General features: G+C 47.7%; 1 long non-coding RNA gene across 1 annotated transcript; it reads right to left on the bottom strand.

The window, feature by feature from the left end:
• Positions 1–9567: 9567 nt before the first annotated feature.
• Positions 9568–10100, bottom strand: LOC143420992 (uncharacterized). Its single transcript, XR_013100724.1, has 2 exons — positions 9817–10100; positions 9568–9737 (listed from the first exon to the last, which is right to left on the bottom strand). It is a non-coding gene; the product is annotated as an uncharacterized LOC143420992 (long non-coding RNA).
• Between the last annotated feature and the right edge of the window lie 3270 nt (positions 10101–13370).

The following is a 13370-nucleotide window of genomic DNA, read 5'->3' on the forward strand; positions in this document are numbered from 1 at the left end:
CTCATACACCCAAAGTGTCAAACATAAAAGTACTCCTTATGTAGCAGAGTCCTTTTTCAGAGTTAGCAACAGTCTTTGGCATTGTGACCAAGGTCATCTTCATTCCTTAACCACAGAAACATACATGAGTGATTTTCATATTTATATTACAGCAAACAGTACTCATACAAAGGTCTGTTATGCTGTTGATTATTTGGTTACAGGTTTTTCTTGTGAGCGGTCTTCCAGCTGGTGCTGTTTAAAACAGTACTTTAACACTTACCTTTCGGATACGATTGTCTTACCCGTGTTTCCGCTCGATGACGTGCCAGCCAAAAGCATCTCGAGTGCCTTTTAAAGGTTCCTGTGGGTGAAGAGGGCATTGAATAGTTATATTTATATTTATTGTAGATTGTAGACAGTAGGCCATATTTTATTTAATAATTGTAATTGAAGAGCAGCTTCAGCAACAGGTTCCTCCAACCCGACTGTATCAGGGGACGTAACAGAAGCTCGTCCCTTCTGCTGCTGTCAGACTTTTATCAAATCAAATCACTTTTATTGTCACATCACATGTGCAGGCACACTGGCACAGCACATGCGAGTGAAATTCTTGTGTGCGAGCCCCACAAGCAACAGAGATGTGCAAACACAACAACACAAACGAGCAAAATACAAGAATGGCCGACCTAAAACTAATAAATATATGTACAATATATAATAGTGTATGCATTTCTGGATGTGTATACTAAATATTTTCCTACGTGTGTGTGTGTGTGCGTGTGTGTGTGTGTGTGTGTGTGTGTGTATACACATTTTTACAAATTAAATAGTAAAAAAATAAAAATAAAAAAAATAAAAAAAAAATAATAATAATAATAATAATAATAAAATATATAAAATATACAGAGTTGAATATGTGCAAAACAGTGGCATTACTGTACAGTGTGGAGTGCATAATGTTGAAGTTCCAGTAGTGAAGCTGAGGTGTCTATGACGTGTTCAGCAGTCTGATGGCCTGATGGAAGAAGCTGTCTCTCAGTCTGCTGGTACGGGACCGGATGCTGCAGAACCTCCTTCCTGATGGAAGCAGTCTGAACAGTTTATGGCTGGGGTGACTGGAGTCCTTGATGATCCTCCCCGCTTTCCTCAGGCAGCGCTTCCTGTAGATGTCTTGGAGGGAGGGAAGCTCACCTCCAATTATCAGGTTTGAGTTTCTTATTTCTAATTCCTTGTTTTGGTTTGATTTTCTGTAAATGTGTAGAATTATTTCCAGCAATAAAGCTGCTGTTTTCAATTAACTTCCCATGTTGTGTGTCCTGTGTTTGGGTCCTACATCCTGCCACACAGCCACATAAAAGGTTCGAGACATAAGATGGAGCTAATACATTCAGATATTTAAAAACAAAACAAAATCTTGAAGTCGATTCTACGACATACTGGTAACCAGTGCAAACATGCCAGGATTGAGGAGATGTTCAAATTTGCGAGTGCCTGTTAGGAGTCGGGCCAGCCGCATTCTAAACCAGCTGCAAACGAGAGAGTAGGACCTGGTTAATACCAAAATAGAGACTATTGCAATAGTCAAGCCTAGATGATATGAATGCATGAATCACTCTCTCGAAATCAGCAGATGACAAAATGGTCTTGGTTTTGCATTCCTCCTCCCTAGCACAGATCAGCCTGCATGTTCATGGTGCCCACTTTTTCCTCCTTGTGTATGTTGTGCAAACATGGGTGCAGCCAGTGTTGCAACCTTTTCGCAACATTTAGTGAGTTTAGTGATTATGAAAGAGACTGAACATCAGCTGGATCCAATGCAGTTTGCATACAGGCCCAACAGAGGAGTGGAGGACGCACTTTTGACTTTACTAAATCTAATTCTTAAACATGTAGAGAGTAAAGGGACTTTTGCAAGACTTCTTTTCATTGATTTTTCTTCGGCTTTTAATACAATACAGCCCCATATTTTAATTAAAAGACTTTTAGAACAGTTTGAAATCAGGAAAAACCTGGTGGGCTGGATTTTAGATTTTTTAACTGACAGATCACAAAGAGTGAGAATAAATGGGGTTCTGTCTGTCAGGGCAGACATGAAAACAGGGTCATTATTAAATATGCAGATGACTCTGTTATTGTCAGCTTACTGAAAGAGGGTGAAACTAACCACGGCCCAGTCATTGATGACTTTGTTCAGTGGTGTGAGGAGTCTTATCTCCAGCTGAACATATCTAAGACAAAAGATATGGTGATTGATTTTAGGAAACAACAAAATGGGCACGGAGTCACTTTAATTAAAGGTCAGAAAATAGAGCAAGTACAATCATGTAAATATCTTGGGACCATAATAAATGAAAAACTGAACTTTGATCAAAATTGCAAATCAGTTTGTAAAAAGGGTCACCAGCACCTCTATTGTCTTAGGAAACTTGTTCACTTCCACATTGACCAAAAAATTTTAACTTTGTTTTATCGTTCTTTTATTGAGTCTGTTTTATCCTTTTGTTTGGTGGCATGGTTTGGTCAGACCTCTGTCACAGAGAAAAACTCTCTAAATCAGATAGTGAGATGGTCCAGTCGTCTGATAGGTGAGCCACAGTCTTGTTTAGCCTCCCTGTACTCTAAGCAGGTACAGAGGATGGCTTTATCAATCCTTAAAAATGGTTCCCATCCTCTAAGGGGTGAATTTCAGCTTCTTCCCTCAGGACGGAGGTTTCTATTTCCGAGATGTAGGCCAAAGCGTTATAAAAATAGCTTTGTCCCCGTTGCTGTCACTGAATTAAATAAGAACTGTTTTTGATTCGAAATATCAAAACTACTATATATGTGCCACAGTGAGTTTTATATATTTACTAGGTATGTGTGTTTTTAAAGGGATGCCAAATGCTGTCATTTTTCTGTAAAGCAAATTTACCTTGCCTTTGGGTATAAATAAAGTTACCTTGACCTTGAGTGTTGTGCAATCCACATTTAAGTGTCTCTTGCAGTGCAAATATGCTTAAAGTGATTTAGTGATGAAGTGATTCAATTAGATGACCACGCATCTAATCAAATTAGTGTAAACAAAGTGCAGAAAGTCCAGTGTGTGTGTAAGAACTGTATGTGTGGGTCAGTACTGTGTGGTGGTGTGATTGAGAGACCGTATCGCCTGCGGGAAGAAGCGCCTCCTCAGTCTCTCTGTGTTGGTCTTCAGGGAGCGGAATCGCTTTCCTGACCTCAGCAGAGAGAACAGTCTGTTGTTGGGATGGCTGAGGTCCTTCACCATCTTCCTGGCCTTGGTCCAGCACCGCCTGCTGTAGATTGAGTGCAGGTCAGGGAGCTCGGAGCGGATGGTGCGCTCAGCTGACCGCACAACCCTCTGTAGAGCTCGTCTGTCCTGCATGGTGCTGTTCCCAAACCAGGTTAAGATGTTTCCCGCCAGGATGCTCTCTATGGTGCATGAGTAAAAGTTCCTGAGCACCTTGGAGGGCAGTTGGAAGTCTCTCAAGCGTCTGAGGTGGTAGAGACGCTGACGGGCCTTTTTCACCACGGTGTTGATGTGACAGGACCATGACAGGTCCTGCGTGATGTGAACTCTGAGGTATTTGAAGCTGTCCACTCTCTCCACTGGGCACTCGTTGATGACGGGGGTCTGGTAGTTCCTCTCCTGCTTAGTGCTGAAGTCCACTATCAGCTCCTTTGTCTTACTGACGTTTAGAAGGAGGTTGTTCCTCTGGCACCAGTTCTCCAGATTCCTAATCTCCTTCAGGTAGGCCGTCTCGTTGTTATCAGAGATCAGGCCCACCACGACGGTTTCGTCAGCAAACTTGATGATGGTGGTGGAGCTGGTAGTGGCCACACAGTCATATGTGTACAAAGAGTACAGCAGGGGGCTCAGAACACACCCCTGGGGGGCTCCAGTGCTGAGAGTGGTGGAGGCTGAGACATGTCCGCCCATCCTTACTGCCTGTGGTCTGCCAGTTAGGAAGTTGGAGATCCACTGACACATAGATGAGCTGAGTCCCAGATGCTCCAGCTTGGTGGTGAGTGTGGAGGGAATTATGGTGTTAAATGCAGAGCTGTAGTCTATGAAGAGCATTTTAACATAATTCCCCCTTCTAGTGTCCAAGTGAGTGAGTGATGTGTGGAGGAGATGAGAGATGGCATCGTCTGTGGAACGATTTGGACGGTAAGCGAACTGTAGTGGGTCCAGTGTGTCTGGTAGTGAAGAAATGATGAAGTCTCTGACCAGGCGTTCAAAGCACTTCATCACTACTGAGGTGAGGGCTACAGGGCGATAGTCATTGAGAGAAGCAGGGTGGGGTTTCTTCGGGACAGGAACAATGATGGACTCTTTGAAGCATGTGGGGATCACCGACTGAGATAGAGAGATGTTGAATATCTCAGTGAACACAGGAGCTAGCTGGTATGCGCAGTCTCTGAGGATACGACCTGGGATGCCGTCTGGTCCTGCTGCTTTCCTGGTGTTCACTCTCTTGAAGGCTCTCCTTACTTCATGCTCGGAGATGACGAGCACGTTTCCGGTGCTGGCAGTATCTTCCTGTCTGCAGCCGTTAGCGCCGCTAGCACTAGCATCGTGGAGTCCTTAGCTGCAGCCTCGAAGCGAGCATAGAAAGTGTTCAGCTCGTCTGCCAGAGTCACGGCCGCGTTCGTCATACCGGTTGTTGGTGCTTTATAGTCCGTTATTGTCCTTAGTCCCCGCCACAGGCTCCTAGAGTCACTCTGTTGGAGTTGTGACTCTAGTTTCTTCCCGTAGCGCTGCTTCGCCTCTTTCACCGCCCTCCGCACGTTATATGACGCGGCTTTGTACGGGTCCATGTCCCCCGTCGTGAGTCCCGTGTTGTAGGCAACGGTGTGGGATCTCAGAGCATCGCGGATGGTTTTATCCACCCACGGCTTCTGGTTGGGAAACGTTGTGATAGTCTTTGTCTCCACGGTATCATCCGCTAGTTTCCCGATGAATCCCACAACCGCTTCCGTAAACACGTTGACGTCATCGTCGGAGCTGTTTCTGAACATGCCCCAGTCTGCGTCATCAAGTGCGTCCTGTAACGCGGCCACCGATTGGTCCGTCCAGCGCGCGACCTTCCTCTGAACCGGAACTTCCTGTTTCAGCCTTTGTTTGTATTTTGGCATGAGGAAGATGGCAGCGTGATCGGATTTGCCAAAAGGAGGGCGAGATTGTGCCTTGTAGCATCCCTGACCGTAGTGTAGCAGTGGTCATTAGGGGATGGGGCTTGTTTTTAATCCATATGAACCTTTATAACATATGAACTGTATATACTTAATCCCTGTATTTATTTTAATGCTTTATGGCAGTTTTTGAACATCCGTGGCATCTATTAATATCATATCTAGCCTTTCTTTAACAACATAAGCAAAATGCTTTTATATTTAACGGACATTTCTGTTTAATTACATTTTAAATAATAATAACAATAGTATTTGTTTTGTTAAAAATGTTCTTTTCCTGTCCTCTCTTATTAGACTTAAGGTGGGGCTGCTCTCTGCTGTTGCTGATGACTCCAGTTAATTCTACAAACATGCTGTGTAACTCATGATTATATCACACAGACTTAGTTTAGACTGCCAACACTGTCTGCACAGTCTGTAGTGAAAGCTGCAAGTTTTTGAACAGTGAAATTAGTTTTGTGCCCAAATTATTCTGCAGCTCATAGGAATGAAAGGTTTTTGTCGCCCTTTTTAAAAAATATGCTTTCATTGCATTATTGTGTGGTGCTCAGAGCTATTGAGACTGACGTTGAATATCACCTCTCTGGTGGGGAGAGTGCCTGATTTATGCATGAGGATGAGAGATAATCACCTCAGTTGATAGCTGAGTTTTCAGCTAATCATCACCTGGTGGTGAGTTGGATCAGGTGGCAGGGAGCATGACGGACAGACCTAGCACACCCAACAGCATTCTGAGGGCGGCTAAGAATGGACATCATTGAGGCTGCTGCAAGGAGCTGCGGCAGTAAGGTTGTTGGTGCCTGTCGTGATAGTAATTACCATGAAGCCTGTCGGGCTTGGTCAGCCATCAGGTGGTGGCCTCCAGTGGTCACTGGAGCAGGTCACAGCTGAGTGTTGAGTGGCGGGAGTGAGAATCACCACCTTCAAATCTGTGGCCATGGTCCTCACCCAGAAAAGGGTGGAGTACCTACTTTGCATCAGGGATGAGTTACTGCCCCACGTGGAGGACAGTCTTGTTCACGAGTGAGCAAAGAGGGGAACGAGAGATCAACAGATGTATTGGGACCACAGCTGCAGTGATGCGACTGCTGTAGGAGGCCGTCGTGGTGAAGAATGATTCAAGCTGGGCATGAAAACAACTCTTAAACTGAAACAGGCTGTTTTACAGCTGATGAAAGGTTTGGGGCAACATGACCGGGACCAGAGTGCATGCACATATTGAATGTGGAGAAGACGAAGGAGATTGTTGTGGACTTCAGGAGAATGCACACCCAACATGCTCCTCTGATCATTGACGGAGCGTCTGTGGAGAGAGTGAGCAGCACCAAGTTCTTGGGTGTGCACATCACAGAGGATCTCTCCTGGACGTACAACACCACAGCACTGGCCAAGAAATCACAGCAGCGTCTCTTCTTTCTCCGCAAACTAAGAAGAGCAGGAGCACCAGCCCCCATCATGTACACTTTCTACAGAGGCACCATCGAGAGCATCCTGTCGAGCTGCATCACTGTGTGGTTTGGAACCTGCAATGCGTCCTGTCATAGAACCCTCCAACGCATAGTGAGAGCTGCAGAGAGGATCATTGGTGTCTCTCTCCCCTCCCTCCAGGACATTTACAGCACCCGTCTCACTAAAAAAGCCCTTTGCACAGCGGCTGATCCCACGCACCCAATGCAAAGCTTCTTCAAGCTGCTGCCGTCAGGGAGGAGACTGCGGAGTCTCCAGGCCAGGACCAGCAGACTGAAGGACAGCTTCATCCATCAGGCTGTCAGGAAGCTTAACTCCCTCCCGATTCTGCCCCCTCTCCCCTCTCTCCTCCATGGTCTCACTGAACTCTGTCACACACACACACACACACACACACACACACACACACACACACACACACACACACACACACACACACACACACACACACACACACACACACACACACTCTGACTCACTCACTGGCCTGCACCAGTTACCAGTCACTTTGTGGAGCATTGGACTGCCATTACCTCATAAGACTCTGTTGTTACACTATCTCTTACCGTACATTACTAAATCTCCATTTGCACTATTTGCCTATTTGCACTACTCTGCCTGGTTTACACTCAATGTCATTTACCCTTACCTGAATACTGTATATTGCATAGCTTTCTTGTTAAATTGTATTGTATTTATTTAAATTTTTACTTTTTAATTATTTTATTTGCATTTTTTAATCACTCTTATATTTAAATGTTCATTTGCTATTTCATCTAGGGTTTGAGAGTAACGGAATTTCTATTCTCTGTATGTCCTGTACATGTGGCAGAATTGACAAATAAAGTTGACTTTGACTTTGACTTTTGACTTTGAGAGGTAATACAGTGCGGTAGAGAAGAAATGTCTGGCAATCCGCTGGGCGGTCGACTCTTTGTTACTACCTCTTGGGATGCTCATTCACCATCTGCTCAGACCACACCCTGCTGCAATGGTTCCATCGCATGAAGGATGCCAAGAGCTTTACAGCTCTTTAAATTCAAGGTAGTGTGGAGACAGTTGGAAAGCTGTCTGGAATAAACAACAACAGCAATAAAAGCTATTCACAAGCACGCTGACTGTTGCGACATATAACTGAGCCTTATGCTATGACTTGAGCAATTTGGACTTCTGCTCAAGCTTGAGTACTGAGGACCTCACAAACTGTTTTATATCTACCTGCACTGCTGTATTGGACTGCATTGCCCCTTTTTATAACCAAACAGACTAAGCCTAACCCTAACCCGTCAGCCCTGGCAAGGAGATACAATCTGTGTTGTCAGACATGAGTGCAGAGACTTTATACAGCACTTTGGTAAACTCTGTTGTTTTAAAAGTGCTATATAAATAAACGTGACCTTGACCTTGTTTGTGTCCCAGCAACATCCAAAGCTTGTGGGATGTCAAGCTTCCTGGCATAGACAGACTATACAGTTGACTGATGGGTAATGGGGCGATGGGGCGCCAGTAAGCAAATCTATGCTACAATCGTAATGATGGTGAGGTGGCAGAGAGAGAGAGCCAAATCTTTGCTGAAAACCTTGGTGAGGTCATGGTAAACTTCTGGAACTGCGGAAAGGTCAGGTTTATCTAATGGGTCGAGGAGTTCATTGGAAGTCACACTAGGTGTAGCTGCATACAAGCAATTTTTGTAATGCTAGGTATTCCATCCAGCCAGGGGTCGCCAAGAACTAAAGGAGTGCTCGGAGCATGGAAAAGAAACAGACTAACCTCCTCCATGCGGTTACCAAACAGTGATAGCTGAATGTTCAGCGAGTAGGGTCCCATTAAGAGCCGAGACTTGTAGTGGTTCTGTCAGAGGGATCAATGGATGACCAAGACTTTGAGCTAACACCTGATCAATAAAGTTTTACTCCGCTCTGCATTAACTTAGCTAAACAGGTGAGTCATGGTAGGGAAGTTTCTCGAATCGTGCCTGCCAGCAACCCCACACTTACCAATGGGCGTGATCTTTCACCCAGGAGGAGTCAAGTGTACACACAGTGCCCCTTCTGCCCACGATAGAAACACTCACCCGCTAGCAGTCTTCTCCGATCCAACAGGGAAAGCTGTGCACGGCTGACTTGCATGGGCTGCTCATCCCCATCTGCCAACTCGCTTCCCTCCAAGCGCCGCTCTGTGGAAGTGTCTCCTGCCGCAGGTGTAAATCCCCCTGCTGGCGGTCCGAGGATCAGAGGTCCATTTACCATACTCGTGCATGTGATCATCCATCCTGCTACACATGGAAATGAGAGGATCCAACGACTTAGGTAATTCCTTTACTGCCAATTCCCAGGAGCTGATCCCAGGATCGCTGAAACTTCAAATGGAGATTTGAGATTGAGAGGGTGCATCTGCATAGCAGTGTAAATGTATGCTATGTCTTCTAATGATGCTGCCTAAGGGAAGCATGTATAATGTAAACAGAATTGGTCCTAGCACTGAACCCTGTGGAACTCCATAATTAACCTCAGTGTGTGAAGAGGACTCTCCATTTACATGCACAAACTGGAGTCTATTAGATAGATATGATACAAACCACTGCAGCACAGTACCTGTAATACCTACAGCATGTTCTAATCGCTCTAATAGGATATTATGGTCGACAGTATCAAACGCTGCACTGAGGTCTAGCAGGACAAGCACAGAGATGAGTCCACTGTCAGAGGCCATAAGAAGATCATTTGTAACCTTCACTAAAGCTGTTTCTGTGCTGTGATGAGCTCTGAAACCTGACTGAAACTCTTCAAATAAGCCTCTGCAGATGATCTGTTAGCTGTTTGACAACTACTCTTTCAAGGATGTTTGATATGAAAGGAAGGTGTCACGGCGGCGGATGGCCGGTACTGAATAGGACTCAGGTGCAGAAACCCAGAGCGGAGACAGTAGATGATTTAACAGTTTATTACGGTTAAGTGCAAAGGGGAAAAAAAGGAAACGTGGCAAAGACAGAAAATGACGAGACGTGGAGCCTTGGTGTGGCGTGCCCAGGGGAACGTGGCTAGGGCGAGGGAACGAGGCCTGAGAAGCGGAACGGAGCTGAGTGGGGAACAGTCACACTGAGGGAAGAGGATATAGGAGTTAGGCAGGTAGTGAAGGCAGCTCAGAAGTGGCCAGTATAAGAGCAGCAATTCTTACTTGCAGTTAGGGACCTGGAGTGTTTGAGAGGGGGGTGATGAAGATCCAGGGGAGGCTGAGTGGCGTGGAAAGGCTGACCTGAGATCTGGGGCTCCAGATGGAGTGTGATGGCAGGAGGGCAGGCAGGTGAGGCACAGAGGGATTTCCAGAATGAGCACTAGGTATCCCGAGTCCGGAGGTGGAGTGAGCCTGGGTGGGTACAGCAACTGTAGTACAAAAGAGTCTTTGTTAGTAAGATGAATCACAGCGAGAATTTGAAGCACAAGACCTGTTACCAACATGGGTTGATGACAAACTGGCAGTGAGTGAACATCGATGTGTGGTTTAAATCCCTCTGGCTTGATTGCCTGCAATAGGCTCCAGGTGTGCAGGAGCTGGAGTTGGCCCTGCCCAGGGGCGGATCCCAGGTCAGTTCAGGAGCCTGATGGAAACTCCAGCCACCCACCGTAGACCATGACAGTACCCCCCCCTCAAGGGACGCCACCCGGCGGCCGACCGGTCCCCAGCCCGCGACGTGACCTGAAAAAAATCAGAGACAAGAGCAGGATCAAGGATAAACGAGCGAGGAACCCAGGCACGTTCCTCAGGCCCATACCCCTCCCAGTCCACCAAAAACTGGTGACCCCGACCACGGCGGCGGACGTCAACGATCCGCCGAACCGCATAGGCCGGATGACCATCGATGAGCCGGGCGGGCGGAGGGGGGTCGGAAGGCGGGCACAGCACACTGGACAGCAAAGGCCTGACTTGGGAAACGTGAAAAACCGGGTGAATCCGCAGACTGGGAGGAAGCTCGAGCTTCACAGCAGAGGGCGAGATGACCGAGTGGATGACATACGGCCCAATAAACCGAGGAGCCAGCTTGCGGGAGGAAACTTTAAGGGGAACATCCTTAGCCGACAGCCACAACTTCTGCCCTGGAGCGTACCGAGGAGCTGGCGACCGTAGACGATCTGCATAGCGGCAGTGGCGGGCAGCAGCTTTCTTCAGTGCCTCCTGAGTCCGAGTCCAGACGCGGCGGCAGCGCTGGAGATGGTGCTGGACGGAAGGCACAGCCAAATCAGCCTCTTCCTCAGGGAAGAGGGGAGGCTGATAGCCCAGGGACGCTTCAAATGGAGAGAGACCAGTGGATGCGGAAACATGAGAATTGTGCGCATACTCCACCCATGGGAGATGTGCTGACCAGGTAGCCGGGTTATGGGAAACCATGCAGCGGAGCATGGACTCCAGCTCTTGGTTGAGCCTCTCAGTCTGCCCGTTGGTTTGAGGGTGGTAACCAGAACTGAGGTTGGCTCGAGCACCCAGGGCAGAGCAGAAAGATTTCCAAACCTGGGATGTAAACTGAGGTCCCCTGTCAGAAGTGACCTCGGCAGGAATCCCGTGGAGTTTGAAGACGTGGTCAACCATCAGTCTTGCAGTTTCCGTGGCAGTGGGTAGTTTCTCCAGGGCAACGAAGTGAGCTGCTTTTGAAAACCTGTCGATTACAGAGAGTATCACTGTTTTACCTGCTGACCTAGGCAGTCCAGTGACAAAGTCCAGGGAAATGTGGGACCAAGGACGAGAAGGTACGGCTAGAGGTTGTAGAAGACCGGATGGTCGCTGATTTCGGGTCTTGTTCCTGGCGCACACGTCACAGGCAGAGACGTAGTCCCGCACATCATGTTCCAGAGTTGCCCACCAGAAGTGACGACGTAGTAGTGCGATGGTGCGGCCGATTCCAGGATGGCAGGAAAACCGGGAGGTATGAGCCCACTTAATTACAGCCGAACGGGTTGCTGTGGGAATGAAGCGGCGGCCCGGAGGACCTGTGCCAGGGTCTGGTTCATCCTGTAAAGCACGCTGGATGGATTCCTCTATGTCCCAGGATAAAAACGCTACGCGGCAGGAGGCAGGAAGCACAGGAGCTGGTTCGGTGGGTTCAGCGTCTGGGTCGTAAAGACGAGACAGGGCATCAGCCTTGGCGTTCTTGGAACCTGGACGGAAAGAGATGGCAAACTTGAAGCGATCAAAGAACAGAGACCAACGGGCCTGGCGAGCGTTTAGACGCTTAGCTGTTTTGAGGCAAGTAAGGTTTTTATGATCTGTGAAGATGGTGAATGGGTGTTCAGCTCCTTCCAATAGGTGACGCCACTCTTCCAGGGCTAACTTAATAGCCAGCAACTCTCTGTCTCCTACATCATAGTTGCGTTCAGCTGACGAGAGTCGACATGAAAAAAAGGCACATGGGTGTAACTTGGCCTTGGAACCTGAATGCTGTGAAAGGACCGCTCCGACGCCGACGTCGGACGCGTCTACCTCTAGAACAAATGGCTTGGAGTGATCTGGGTGACACAATACTGGAGCTGAAGTAAATAGGCGCTTGAGCCTACTGAATGCTACCTCAGCTTCAGGTGTCCAGATGAACTGTCTTTTGGTGGATGTGAGTGTAGTGAGAGGAGTGGCTACCTAGCTGTAGTTGCGAATAAACCTCCGGTAGAAATTGGCAAAGCCGAGGAAACGTTGTAGGTGCTTGCGTGACGTGGGCGTGGGCCACTCCAGGATCGTGCGGATCTTGGCTGGATCAGTCTTCACCTGCCCTCCTGCGAGTATATAGCCAAGAAAAGTGACAGATTGTGCATGAAACTCACATTTCTCGGCTTTGACGTAAAGTTGGTTTTCCAGGAGGCGTTGGAGGACTGCTCGGACGTGGACATGGTGTTCCTGGGGGGTCTTGGAGGAAATGAGTATGTCATCAAGATAAACAAAGACAAACTGGTTCAGGAAATCACGGAGCACGTCGTTGACCAGGTTCTGAAAGACAGCGGGGGCATTGGTTAACCCAAACGGCATGACCAAATACTCAAAATGACCTAGGGGCGTATTAAAAGCCGTTTTCCATTCGTCCCCCTCCCTGATGCGGACAAGGTGGTAGGCATTGCGGAGATCCAGTTTGGTGAATACGGTGGCTTCATGGAGGGGTTCGAAGGCTGAGCTGATAAGGGGTAAAGGATATTTGTTTTTAATGGTGATGTCGTTTAACCCTCTGTAGTCTATGCATGGACGGAGTGATTTATCCTTCTTTTCCACAAAAAAGAAGCCGGCGGCCACTGGAGAGGAGGATGGGCGGATGATACCTGCAGCTAATGACTCGTGGATGTACTTTTCCATGGACTCTCTTTCTGGTCTGGAGATGTTGAATAGCCGGCTAGAGGGAAGCGGAGCACCAGGTAGAAGGTCGATAGCGCAGTCATAAGGCCTGTGGGGTGGTAAGGACGACGCTTTGTCTTTACTGAAAACTTCCTGGAGGTCATGGTACTCAGGTGGGACGAGTGTGAGGTCAACCGGATCAACGTCCGAGGTGTTAGTGTCAGGGGCACCCGGCGGTAGGGCAGACATGAGGAAGTGGGCTAGACAAAAAGGGCTCCAACTAGCGATTTTATTTCCAGACCAGTCTATATGAGGGTTGTGTTTCTGTAGCCAGGGGTAGCCTAGGATGAGTGGTGAATCAGGAGAAGAGAAGGTGAATAAGGTAATGGCTTCATGGTGGTTTCCAGAGGTGATGAGGGTTACGGGGC

Source organism: Maylandia zebra, linkage group LG11 (assembly GCF_041146795.1).
Source record: "Maylandia zebra isolate NMK-2024a linkage group LG11, Mzebra_GT3a, whole genome shotgun sequence".
Taxonomy (NCBI): Eukaryota; Metazoa; Chordata; class Actinopteri; order Cichliformes; family Cichlidae; genus Maylandia; species Maylandia zebra.